The following is an 11,278-nucleotide window of genomic DNA, read 5'->3' on the forward strand; positions in this document are numbered from 1 at the left end:
AGAGAGTTAGGGCCTTGCTCTGGATTAGGCTTTGGCTTAAGGGAATGTTGTGGCTGGTTTGATCTTCTATCCAGACCACTAAAACTTTCTCCATATCAGCAATAAGGCTGTTTTGCTTTCTTATCATTCGTGTGTTCACTGGAGTAGCACTTTTAATTTCCTTCAAGAACTTTTCCTTTGCATTCACAACTTGGCTAACTGTTTGGCACAAGAGGCCTAGCTTTCGGCCTATCTCGGCTTTTGACATGCCTTCCTCACTAAGCTTAATCATTTCTAGCTTTTGATTTAAAGTGAGAGACGTGCGACTCTTCCTTTCACTTGAACACTTAGAGGCCATTGTAGGGTTATTAATTGGCCTAATTTCAATATTGTTGTGTCTCAGGGAATAGGGAGGCCCAAGAACAGGGAGAGAGACGGGGGAACAGCTGGTCGGTGGAGCAGTCAGAACACACACAACATTTATCGATTAAGTTTGCCGTCTTATATGGGCGTGGTTCGTGGCGCCCCAAAACAATTACAATAGTAACATCAAAGATCACAGATCACCATAACAAATATAATAATAATGAAAAAGTTTGAAATATTGCGAGAATTACCAAAATGTGACACAGAGACATGAAGTCAGCAAATGCTGCTGGAAAAATGGCGCTGATGGAAAAATGTTGCCAATAGACTTGCTCGACGCAGGGCGGTAAATGAGCATGTGTCAATGCACCCAGTTATTTGCAATGAGTAGTCAAGGAACTTCAGTATTGCCAACCCTGCCGTGTCAAAAGCCATGAAACAAACTCCTAAAAATCAAGAGATTTGGAATGTAAATCATGAGAAGCTATTTTTGAAGAGTGTGTGTGTGGAGGGCATGGTTGGTTATTTGCGAAGGTGTGGAGGGCTGTGAGTCCATGTGTGTGTGTGGGGGGGGTCACCACACACCCTGGCAGGATGTGGGGTACTGTAAGTCAGGAGTAAGGGGTAGCAGCAGGGCTGGGGGAGCTGTGGCTTGGGCGTGACACACACACACAGCCAACCACAGCTCTATTGCATGACTCACTCCAGCCCCTACCCCACTCCCTCCCTCACCAAGGGGACCTCAATCTCCCCCCCACCCCTTCCCTCTCCCCCTGCCCCTGCCCTTCCACAGACTTATCAGCTTGGAGCTCTCTACATGCACCAAAAGAAAAAAAATCCTAAGATTTGATCTCTCTATCAGGAGATCATGAGTCAGAGTTAATTTGACTTGGAAATCATGAGTCTCATGATTCCTTCATGAGAGTTGGCATTATTGGGACTAGTCTGTCAAACTTCATCCACAGTGCTCTGCCTTTCTCCACCATGACAGCTGCTGGATTTGGGACCATATGTATTTGCTCCACCAGTGGGAACTTCATGGTTTGAGATCAAAGTTTTCTTTTTCTAGGCTGGTGGCCTTACAGGGTTGATGAACTTGACCTCCTGGCCTTGAAGCCAGAGTTGTCCATCTCCTAGATAATTTCCCATTTCCCAGCCATTCTCAACATGAGTGACTCTATCCTGAAAAAATGAAGATGATGATGATAGTTGTTGTTGTTGTTGTTGTTAGTTCTGTCTATAACAACAACAACAACATCTGATGAACTATTGCAATTTGTCTGCTGGAGCATGCTAATTAGTGTGCTCCATCGGCATCTGTGTCACATCTATTCAGCCTTCCTGCACTTCAAAATGATGTCGGGGCACTTTAACTAAAGCTTATTGAATGAGTTTTAATTAAAGTGCCCCTACAGCCATTTTGCAGCATGGAATGCTGAATGCATGTGATGCTGTGGTTGCTTTAATTAGAGCAGTTCATGGAGCCACTCCAATTAAAGTGCCCCCACCCTAAAGCACGTGTAAAGACTCTCCATGTGTTTAAAAGACACATGAATATAGCAAAATAAACAAAATCGTCCTATGATTTGGACATGCCAAATGTAATGTAATCTGGTAATATTATGAAAACCTGGTTTGGGCCGCTAATCGAAAACTGAACAACAGTCTAACTGTAAGATCAAGCAGAGTTAGTGTCTGGCGTGCACACTTCCAAGAGTCGGGGGTGGTGCTGGGGGGTCATCTGTGGGCTCCAAGAGCAGGGTAGGATGCAGGCTGCACAATTCTAAGAGAATGTCAGGACACAGCCTTAAACCCAGGGCTTCCACCTGCCTGGATCAGCCTCTCACATAGGTCTGGAACCTCTCCAATTGGCCATCCAGGCCAAGAAAAGCTGAGAGAAGTAGTTAGCTGCGTTAGTATGAAATCAGTCAGAAGGCAGGGTAGATATCCACCTTTATAGACTGACTGAATGAGATGCATATAAAGGCTAAGTATAGACATTCAAAAAGCCCAAGCCTGAATTGATTCAATCTTTTCAGGTTACTCTAATCTGCGTAGTTTGAACCAATTTGCAAGTGAATAGACGTTCACTTTTCATTCTGGAAATGAAGGCACATGCAGGCTGGAAGCATGGGGGGGTGCTAGAGTGAACCCTCCCTTCCTTTCCACAGCAGCCACAAGGCTGGAGGGAAACTGAAGGGGGAGGGGAGCGTGACCAGGTCTCATCAGGCTAAGTATGATTGGGAAGGGGTTTAAACCACCACCCTGACCTGGAGGGTTCCCAGCCAGGATCTGCCTGGCTTTTCCCTGCCCTGCTTGAATAGCTGAGGTGGGGAAGTGTTGTGACAGGGCTGCTGGTCATCTTATGTAGAGTTTAGAGTATGAGTGTGTACAGGATGGTCTGAACAGGGATGCTCCTGCCTTAGGCAGGGGCAGGGCTAGATGTGACCCCTGCAGGTCCCTCCCAGCCCCACTCCTCTAGGATTCCATGTCCTAATCCAGAGAGGAACCCCTTGTGCTGCTCCAAGAACAGAACATTTCAGGCCTCTTCTCTAGTACAGAAAGAATAGGGGGAAAGGCCTGGAGCTTGTTTCCCTGCCGAGACAATCATCTTTGTGCAGGGACAGGCACAACGGGCTGCATGAAGCTGAGGGACACACACACCCACACACACACACACGCACGCACGCAAGCACACAACGAAATGAAGCAGGGCCAAGTGCTACACAGTCCCTGCTCTCTGCCTTCCCTTCCCCGTGGGCTTCCCTCAGCCATGCTCAGAGGTTGGGGCCCATCCCCTCAGCCCCCACCCCTGTGTATTTTAAGGGGCTGGAGGGAGCAAGAGGGGCCTGACCCTGGACATGCAGGTGGGCTGTCTCTTTGAGGATGCATGGTGCAGGTGTGATGGCTTCCTGAACTCTGTGATGTAACAATGGGGAGAAGGCAAGGCATTCAGAAGTGGGCTCTAGACCCAGGGGCACTTGCTGAGCGGTTTCTCCCCCCACCAGAGCCACGTTCAGTCCCAGGCCCAGTGCAGGGCAAGTGTCCCTGGGGGAGTTGAAGGCTGTGGCACCGATCAGAAGACAAGTGGGGATCTCCCTTCCTCAACCCCTGGTACCAACTCTGCCTGAGTCACTCTTACTCACCTTTGGGAAGCTGCAGCCACCGCTGGGGAAATTTCCAGTGCTGGCCTGCAGACCTCCTGGGTGCTGCAGCTGCCTGATCATAGCCTCTTCTTTCAGACTGCTCAGCAGCTGGGCCAGCCACTGCAAGTAGTGGCAGGGCTCGGCACAGCTGGGAGCAGCAACATTGGCAGATCTCCCGGAAGGAGCCAGCCAGCCCCCACAGCACCTGGGCCAGCCTGCACCTGGCCACATGGCAGCTCTGTTGCTACTGTGGGGCTGCCCCAGCTGAGCAGCGCACCCGGGCACAGCACCGGGATCAGCCACATGGGGTCCAGGGGCAGCAGGCAGGGCACTGCAAGCAGGGAAGTGGCCTTGGCCAGGCCAGGCCCAGGGAGACCCCGGGGCTGCTTCCCTGCTTGCAGTGCCCTGGCTGCTGCCTCTGGGCCCTGTGCAGTTTCCCCAGGCACTGTGCCTGGGCAAGCTGCTCAGCTGAAGCAGCCCTGTGGCAGTGGTACGCAGGTGTTGCAGGGGCCAGCTGGCTAATGGGGGACCTGCCACTGTTGTGTTCCTGGCCATGATGAGCCCCACTCCCTGGGCCTGGCCTGGCCAGGGCCCCTTCCCTGCTTACAGCGCCCTGACTGGTGCCCCTGGGCCCTGTTTGACTGCTTTGGGTTCTGCCTAGGTGTGCTCCTTGGCTGGGGCAGCCTCGCAACAGCAGTGGAGCTGCCAGGCAGCCAAGTGCAGGCTGGCTCAGGTGCTGCAGGGGCTAACTGGCTCCAGCCGGGGGGCCTGTTGCTGCTCCCAGCTGTGCTGAGCCCTGCCAGTGCTTGGCTCGGCTGCTGGGTGGTCTGAAAGAGAAGGCTGCGATCAGGCAGCTGCAGCACCTAGTAACTCTGCAAGCCAGCACTGGTAACTTCCCCAGCAGCAGCCTTGGCTCCCCAAAGGTGGGTGAGAGTGACTCAGGCAAAGTCAGCAATAGGGGTTGGGGGATCCCTGCTTGTCTCCTAATTGGTGCCACCACCTTCTTCTCACCTGGGGCACCTGCCCTGTACTGGGCCAGAGGCTGAGCATGGCCCCAGCAGGAGGAGAAGCTATTTGGCAGGTCCCAGGTCCAGTGGCCACTTCCAAAAGCCCCACAATTTCCCCATTGTTGCATCACAGAGGGGGGCAGTGTGGGCATCCCTCCAGGGGCATCTCTTCCCCTGCTCACCTCCCTCTGCTTCTGTCTGTAACAACACTGGCCCGGCCCATCTCTCTCCCCCTTTGCCTCAGGCCCAGGGCTGCCCCACCCCACTGCTCATCCCACCCTCACCCCTTCTCCGCCAGCCAGCCAGAGTACTGATAGTGTTCCAGTTATGGAGGAGACGGGTAGAGCCAACCCTGCTCCCCCAGCCCAGCCCAGGGCTGCAAAGCATGCTGGGATGCTAGGGGACTGTGAGTTAACTTAAACCAGGAAGTTCCTTAAACCTGGGACAGAAGTTCCATAAACCAATTTGACATAAATCAGTTAAGTCTGACACTACATTCAACCTGGTTTATGTGTACTGAATTTCTGTTCTGTTACAGGTTTGAACTGGTTTCTGATCACTTACATAGGTTTATGTGAAACTTCTCTCCCTACCCAAAGAGAGCACAAGCTCACTTCATCACATGCTGTGAAAGGATATGTATAAAGTGGAGTATAAAAAGGAGAGGGAAATTAGAAAACAAAAAAAAAGGGGTGGGGGAGAGAGAGACACACAAATGGAGAGGCAGGGAGCAAGGTGGGCAGCGGTCACAAAAGCTAATTCAGGAATCTGTAGTCCCTGTTTAACACAGTCCAGTTTGTGGGTGATTTTTTTGTTCTCCAATTTCCCATTCAAACTTTTTTCTGCCTGAAAACAGTCACCTTTAGGTCAAAAATAGAGCATTCAGAGAGGCTGAAGTGTTCTGCCACAGTTTTGTTTCTTTCTGCAGCTGATGTCAGCCTGGCGTTTATTTGTTCTGTCACATAGATATCACCCTGTCTCTCTGATGTAGACAGCTGAGGACATTGTTAGCAGGTGATGGTGTTAGTGGCATTCCACGGGAATGAACCTTGGATGTTGTACTCCTTGTTATTAGGACCAGTGATCATGTGGCCTGCACTGATGTATGGACACAGTATGCATCTGGCTCCTTTGCAAGACCTGGTGCTTGGGTGAGGATGGGAGTTTATTAATTTGTTGTTTGAGAAACGCTGACCAGAAACCTCCATCTGCGTCTAGCCACCCACCCACTCCCTGTCACCTGATCCTTTCTTCTCTCTCTCCTATAATCCCTTGAGCCAGAAGAGAAAGTGTCTAGGCAAGAGGGTTTAAGCTCTACCCAGGCTGCCTTGCTATTCCTTATGGCTTGTGCTTCTGCTTGCTCTTCTCCTGATCTCTTGGCTTCCTGACTCAGCTTGCCCTCTGACTCCACACTCTATCTGACTCCGGCTTCTGAAGTTGGTTTGTTCCCAGACCCGGTTCTTGAACTGACCTCCTGGCTTCCTGACCCAGCCTGTACCTGGATTCTGCATACTCCTCCCCTGCCCAGTTGGCCCCTCAATCCCTGAGTGTCCCTAAGACCCAACTGTCCATGACTCAGCATGACAGAATGGGGATGAGGAGGGTTGGAGGGCAGCAGTCTTACCTATGCCAGAAAATCCTAAACAGTGCCCAGCTGAACTGTTGCTGCCTCTGCAGCACACTCTGCTTACCACCGCTGTTGCTCTTAAAGCAGCAGCAATAGTAACTGGGGACTGTTTTGGAGTTCCCAGCATGGGAATGCTGCCATGGGGGTAGAAGGCAATTCCAGTGCTTCTCCTAACTTGCTGCCCAGGAGGGGTGCCTTTCTTGTCCTACCCCTAGGTATTGTGTAAGACCATACTTGGTGGGGCAGTTTTTTTCAGACTGTACAGAAAGAATTACAAAGTCCAGCAGATAATGAAAGGTCTGGTTATTTTTCTGTTTCACCGCACTGCCTTAGCTCTCATGTCCTGGTTGAAGCACAACTGACCCCTCCACTTCCCTTAGTAGTCACACCTCTTGTAGGTGTTGTTAATGCTCTGTTTCTTTCCACTTCCTTTGTGTGAAGCTCAGTCATTAACCCTTTATTTCCACATGCACCACTGGGGAGATAATGAGCCATTTTCTCCTACTGCTAAATAAACCAGAGTTTCATAGTCCCTAATCTTTCATAAAAGGGACATTGCTAACAACACCATGATGGGAGAGATTGCAAACACGGGGAAGGAGAGAATCCAAATTCAAAATAATATGGATAAATTGGAGAGATGATAAAAGAACAACAAGATGAGATTCAATTAAATAAGTTCAGAGCCTTAAGTGCACTTACAAAGGAGAAAGCACTTACAGTAATATAAAATGGGGAATGATTGGCTAGGCATCTGCATGGCAGAACAGAAGCTGGTGGTAGAGTGGATTACAAACTGAATATGAGTCAATAATGTGATGCAGTTGAGGGGGAAAAGGCAAATCTCATTCTGGGATGGATAGAAGCAGTGTTGCGTGTTAGACATGATAGGTAATTATTATACTTTGCTTGGTGCTAGTGAGGCCTCATCTAGAAAACAATGAACAGTTCTTGCCACCATGCTTCAAGAAAGAAGTGGACAGATTGGAGAGAGTTGAGAGGAGAGTAACACAGATGGTAAAGAGGTTTAGAAAATGTGTGAGGAACGGAGAGTGGGGGCACTGGGAGTGGAGGCAGGGAAACTTATCTGGAATGGTTGTGGTACCATCAAGGATGATTTAGGTATGCTTGACTCTGCCTCAGATCAGGAAGATAGGTTTAAATGACATTATTTTTAGTCCTGCATTTCTGTGATTTGTGTGGCATGGGCCCTCAGTTCAGTCTGAATTTTCCATGTATCCGGTAGGGCTGCACAAAGCTTTGGTTTTTCCATGTATCCGGTAGGGCTGCACAAAGCTGATTCAATTCTGCAGAGATTTGGCCTAATTCAGTGGCTGAACCTCCAAATCTGAATCAAATAAAGAGACCCTTTAATCTCTCCGAATCGAATCGGCACCGTCCGAATTGATTTGGAGAGATTCAGAAAGATTCAATGATTCAGTCATAGACACAGCTTTAAATGTTTTTTCTACATACCTCAAGGTACCAGGCAGCTTGTAAGTGCTGAGATGGTGGGGCAGATGGAGTGTCCCACAGGAGCGCAGGGGTGGGTGGTCCCCAGCGCACTCAGCAGCAGATCTGTAAGTGAACCAGAAGCACTTCTGGTCCACTTCCAGGTCTGCTGGGGAGTGCACAGGGGACCCTCCCCTACCCCCTGGCTCAGCAACTGATTCCTCCTGGGTCTGGGCAGGGGGCACTGGGGGTTACCGCATGGCCAATTGCAAAGCCTGAGGGCTGCAGTGGAGATCCCCCGCGCGTTTGGCAGCAGACCCGGAAGTGGAGCGAAAGTACTTTCGGTCCACTTCCCGGTTCGCCACTGAGCATATGGGGGGGGGCCCCCACACTCCTGTGGGATGCTCCATCTGCCCCAGCATTGCAGCGTTCATGAGCCACACCTGCTACCTCAAGGTATATAGAAAAAGCATTTAAAGCTGCGTCTGTGTCCAAATCACTGATACTTTGAATCAGCATTGAATCTTCAGATTTGCATTCAGCCGAATCAAATCAGGACAGTGATCTGAATCAACAAATCGAATCACTGTCCCCTATTCGGGCCGAATCCAAATCCAAATCAAAAACGGACCATTTGTGCACCCCTAGTGTCTGGTGATCAACAAAGCTTCCTGATTTCTAAAAGATCCTTTCCTCTCCAGAACGTTTGTTAGATTACAGAGATGCATGGCTTGGTGAAATCTCTTATCACTTCTACACCCTTCATACCTGTTGGGACCCAGAGGTCTTCAGGTCTGGGTTTTAACCTTTATGTTTAGCTTAAGCTGCATTCTTAGCTTGAATTGTGGTCAAGACATGGACCCCGTGAAAGGAGCAGATGGAGAAGTCCTGTTCCTGATTTAAAATGAATTTGGAAGTTGACTAACTACATTGAATAAATATAGCCTAGGCAAAAGGGGAACAGTCAAAGCTAAACATCCCCACCTAAGAATAAAAAGATTACCTCAGAATAAAAAAATCCAGTTAAAGATATCCATATCTGGCAAACAGAAGATTATTAATTATGATTATTAATATGCATTAGGAGGCAGGCTTCAGCTAATTTTATGTATTAAAAAATGCAACCTATGTTGTATATAAAGAGAGGTGAAAAAGTGTACCCTTTCAAAAAGCCTGAAGAGATCATGTCATCAATCCAAGATCCTGCATCAACATCAGATGTGAAAGCCAGACTTCATGGCCTGATCAACCAACGAAGTTGCATTCATGATATTACAGGGTGGTGAGCATTTGCTTTGACTAGCTACAGTTCTAAATTTTAACTGCAAATACTGCTTCGATGCTTCGATTCTAATTAGAGTTGTATCTGTTAGGGTTCGATAAATTGCTTTTAGTTTAGGACAACCGTGTCCTAGTTTTCTTGCCTGGTATAAGACCCATTATAGTGTCACTGAACACAACATACCTGCAGTGATTTATTCTGCCTAAAGAGCTTGTATGCAGTTCAGTGAAGCAAAATAGTGTGCATTCTCTATTTTAGAAGAGTAATCTCTTGAACAGTCAAACTTCAGCCAGGGGATGAATAATGAATTTGAGACTGAATGAGAAACTGGGAATGTGATTAGGAATTAGGAATGAGAAAGAAGACTTAGTCTGGTGGGAGACGCTCCGACTGCCTCATCACTCCTGTTGGGAAGCCCAGTTTGTTGTTATTCCAGCAAGGGTGCGTCCATGATGGCCAACACAGAGCTCTTGTTTTGCTAAGAAGCTGTTGCTTTATTGTTCCTCTCTTCGTGTCCATTAAAATGAATACATCAGAGGAAGTAACTTGTTATCATAAACCAGAATCAGATGTAACACTAGCCCTCACAACCTGTCGACTGTGCAGCTGTGTAAGTAAAAGGAGAGCTGCATTGTTCTCTTTCCTACATGTGGGTTGTTTAAACGCAGAGGAAACAATCTGCTCAAAGGAGGCAGCACTGTGAGGCAGCTATTTCATTTCAGAGCTGGCATATGAGCTGAACTCATATTGCACTCATTCAATCATGGAAACTTCAGTTGATTTTTTGATCAGGAAAAAATGGGCTCTTTATTTGCGTAGGGAAATGTTATGCATCATTTATTCGTAAACAGAATACTACCTTGTGGTCTGCAGAACATGGGTTAGGATGAAGCTTGATTTTTCTACCCCCTCCCCCCACTTTTTCCTCCTCCATTTTTGGGGGTTTGGCTTTGTAGGTGCTAAAAACCAAGTCTCAGTTTCCAGCACTTTATAAAGATTACTTCCCAGGGCTGCTGTGCTTGTTTCTTAATGACCTTAAAAGTCGAACAGACATGCATGCCCACTTTCTATCTTGATCTAATCTTGGTTTTCTACTTTATTAAGATGCCATGTGGACAACTTGGTAGCATGGCATATGTTTTATTTCTAAATAGCAACATTATTAAACTTTCTTTTTCTACACAACAGAACCAAAATTAAGTCAAGTCATCAGGATAGGAAATGCCTGAATAAAGGTTGTTTGTTGCCTTTGCACAGCCTTTAATTATGTGATCATTTTTATTTCCACAGGACCTCTATCATTCAGTGCTGAAGGAGGTGTTCTCTTTGAATGAGCAGCTGCTCAATATTTCGTTCACTTCATTATGCTGTCCTCTTCTGAATATTAAATTATTAATTCCTTCCTGTGTTTTTCTGGGGTGCTTGTGTGTGAGTAGCTGTTGTAGGAAAAAAATTGTATGTAAGTGTGTAATTAAGGGCTATATCAACATGCATATGCACAAAGGGAGTCAATTAATAGCAGTATTTTAGTACAGAGTATGTATGTGTGTGTACATGCATGTGTATGTGTGTGTGTGCGTGTGTAATTTAATGCAATTGACTAGGTATTTTGTAAAGTGGGGACAAAACCAAATTCCATAATTTGGCATCCCTTTGATGCCAAGTTAGCATCTCCAAAGTGCAGCCCAGACCTTTGCCACTGGTATTAATGGAGAAACTGAAAGCAGTAGTGAGTAGTCATCTTTTTCATGTGGACTAGCATTAGGTGGGGATCAGACAAAGACATCAGCAGTAGACATGACAGATACTTTTTGACAGCAGATGAAAGGTGAGACTCTGGAATCCTGGGTTCCACTCCAGGCCCCAAAGCAGACTATACAGGTTCTGTCCCCGCTCCTTCCCCCGCTGCCTCTGTAATCCAGCATCTTTGTCCTTTCTTCCTAACGGGTGACTATCTGTTAGGGCTGTGCAAAACAGCACCACTTCGTTTCGATTTCCATTTCACCATTTTGACGGGACGGTGTTTCGTTTTGAGTTTCATTTCATTTTGAAAGTGCTATTCTGCTCCATTTTGTCGAAACTGTTTCGATGCTGTTTCAACATTTTGCCCATAGGCTATAATGGGGAAGCATGAAACTGCCTATAACTTTGTCATTTCTTGCCTGATTCAGATGCAACTTCTGGGATGGTAGCCCCTGCTGAGGCCACAAAGCTTGCCAAGTTTCAAGGAGATAGGTGCAGGGGTTTCTGGGAAACTGCACCTCAAAGTCTTGAAAGCAAAACTCGTGTGGCGTGTGTATGTTAAGGTACAGGGGAGTGAAAACTGCAGGGATGGTAGCCCCTGCTGAGGCCGTGAAGCCTGCCAGGGCTTTCTGGGAAACTGCACCTCAGGCTGCAGACAAGCAAAACTCATGACATG

This window comes from Gavialis gangeticus, unplaced genomic scaffold (assembly GCF_001723915.1).
Source record: "Gavialis gangeticus isolate Ggan-Ray unplaced genomic scaffold, GavGan_comp1, whole genome shotgun sequence".
Classification (NCBI taxonomy): domain Eukaryota; kingdom Metazoa; phylum Chordata; order Crocodylia; family Gavialidae; genus Gavialis; species Gavialis gangeticus.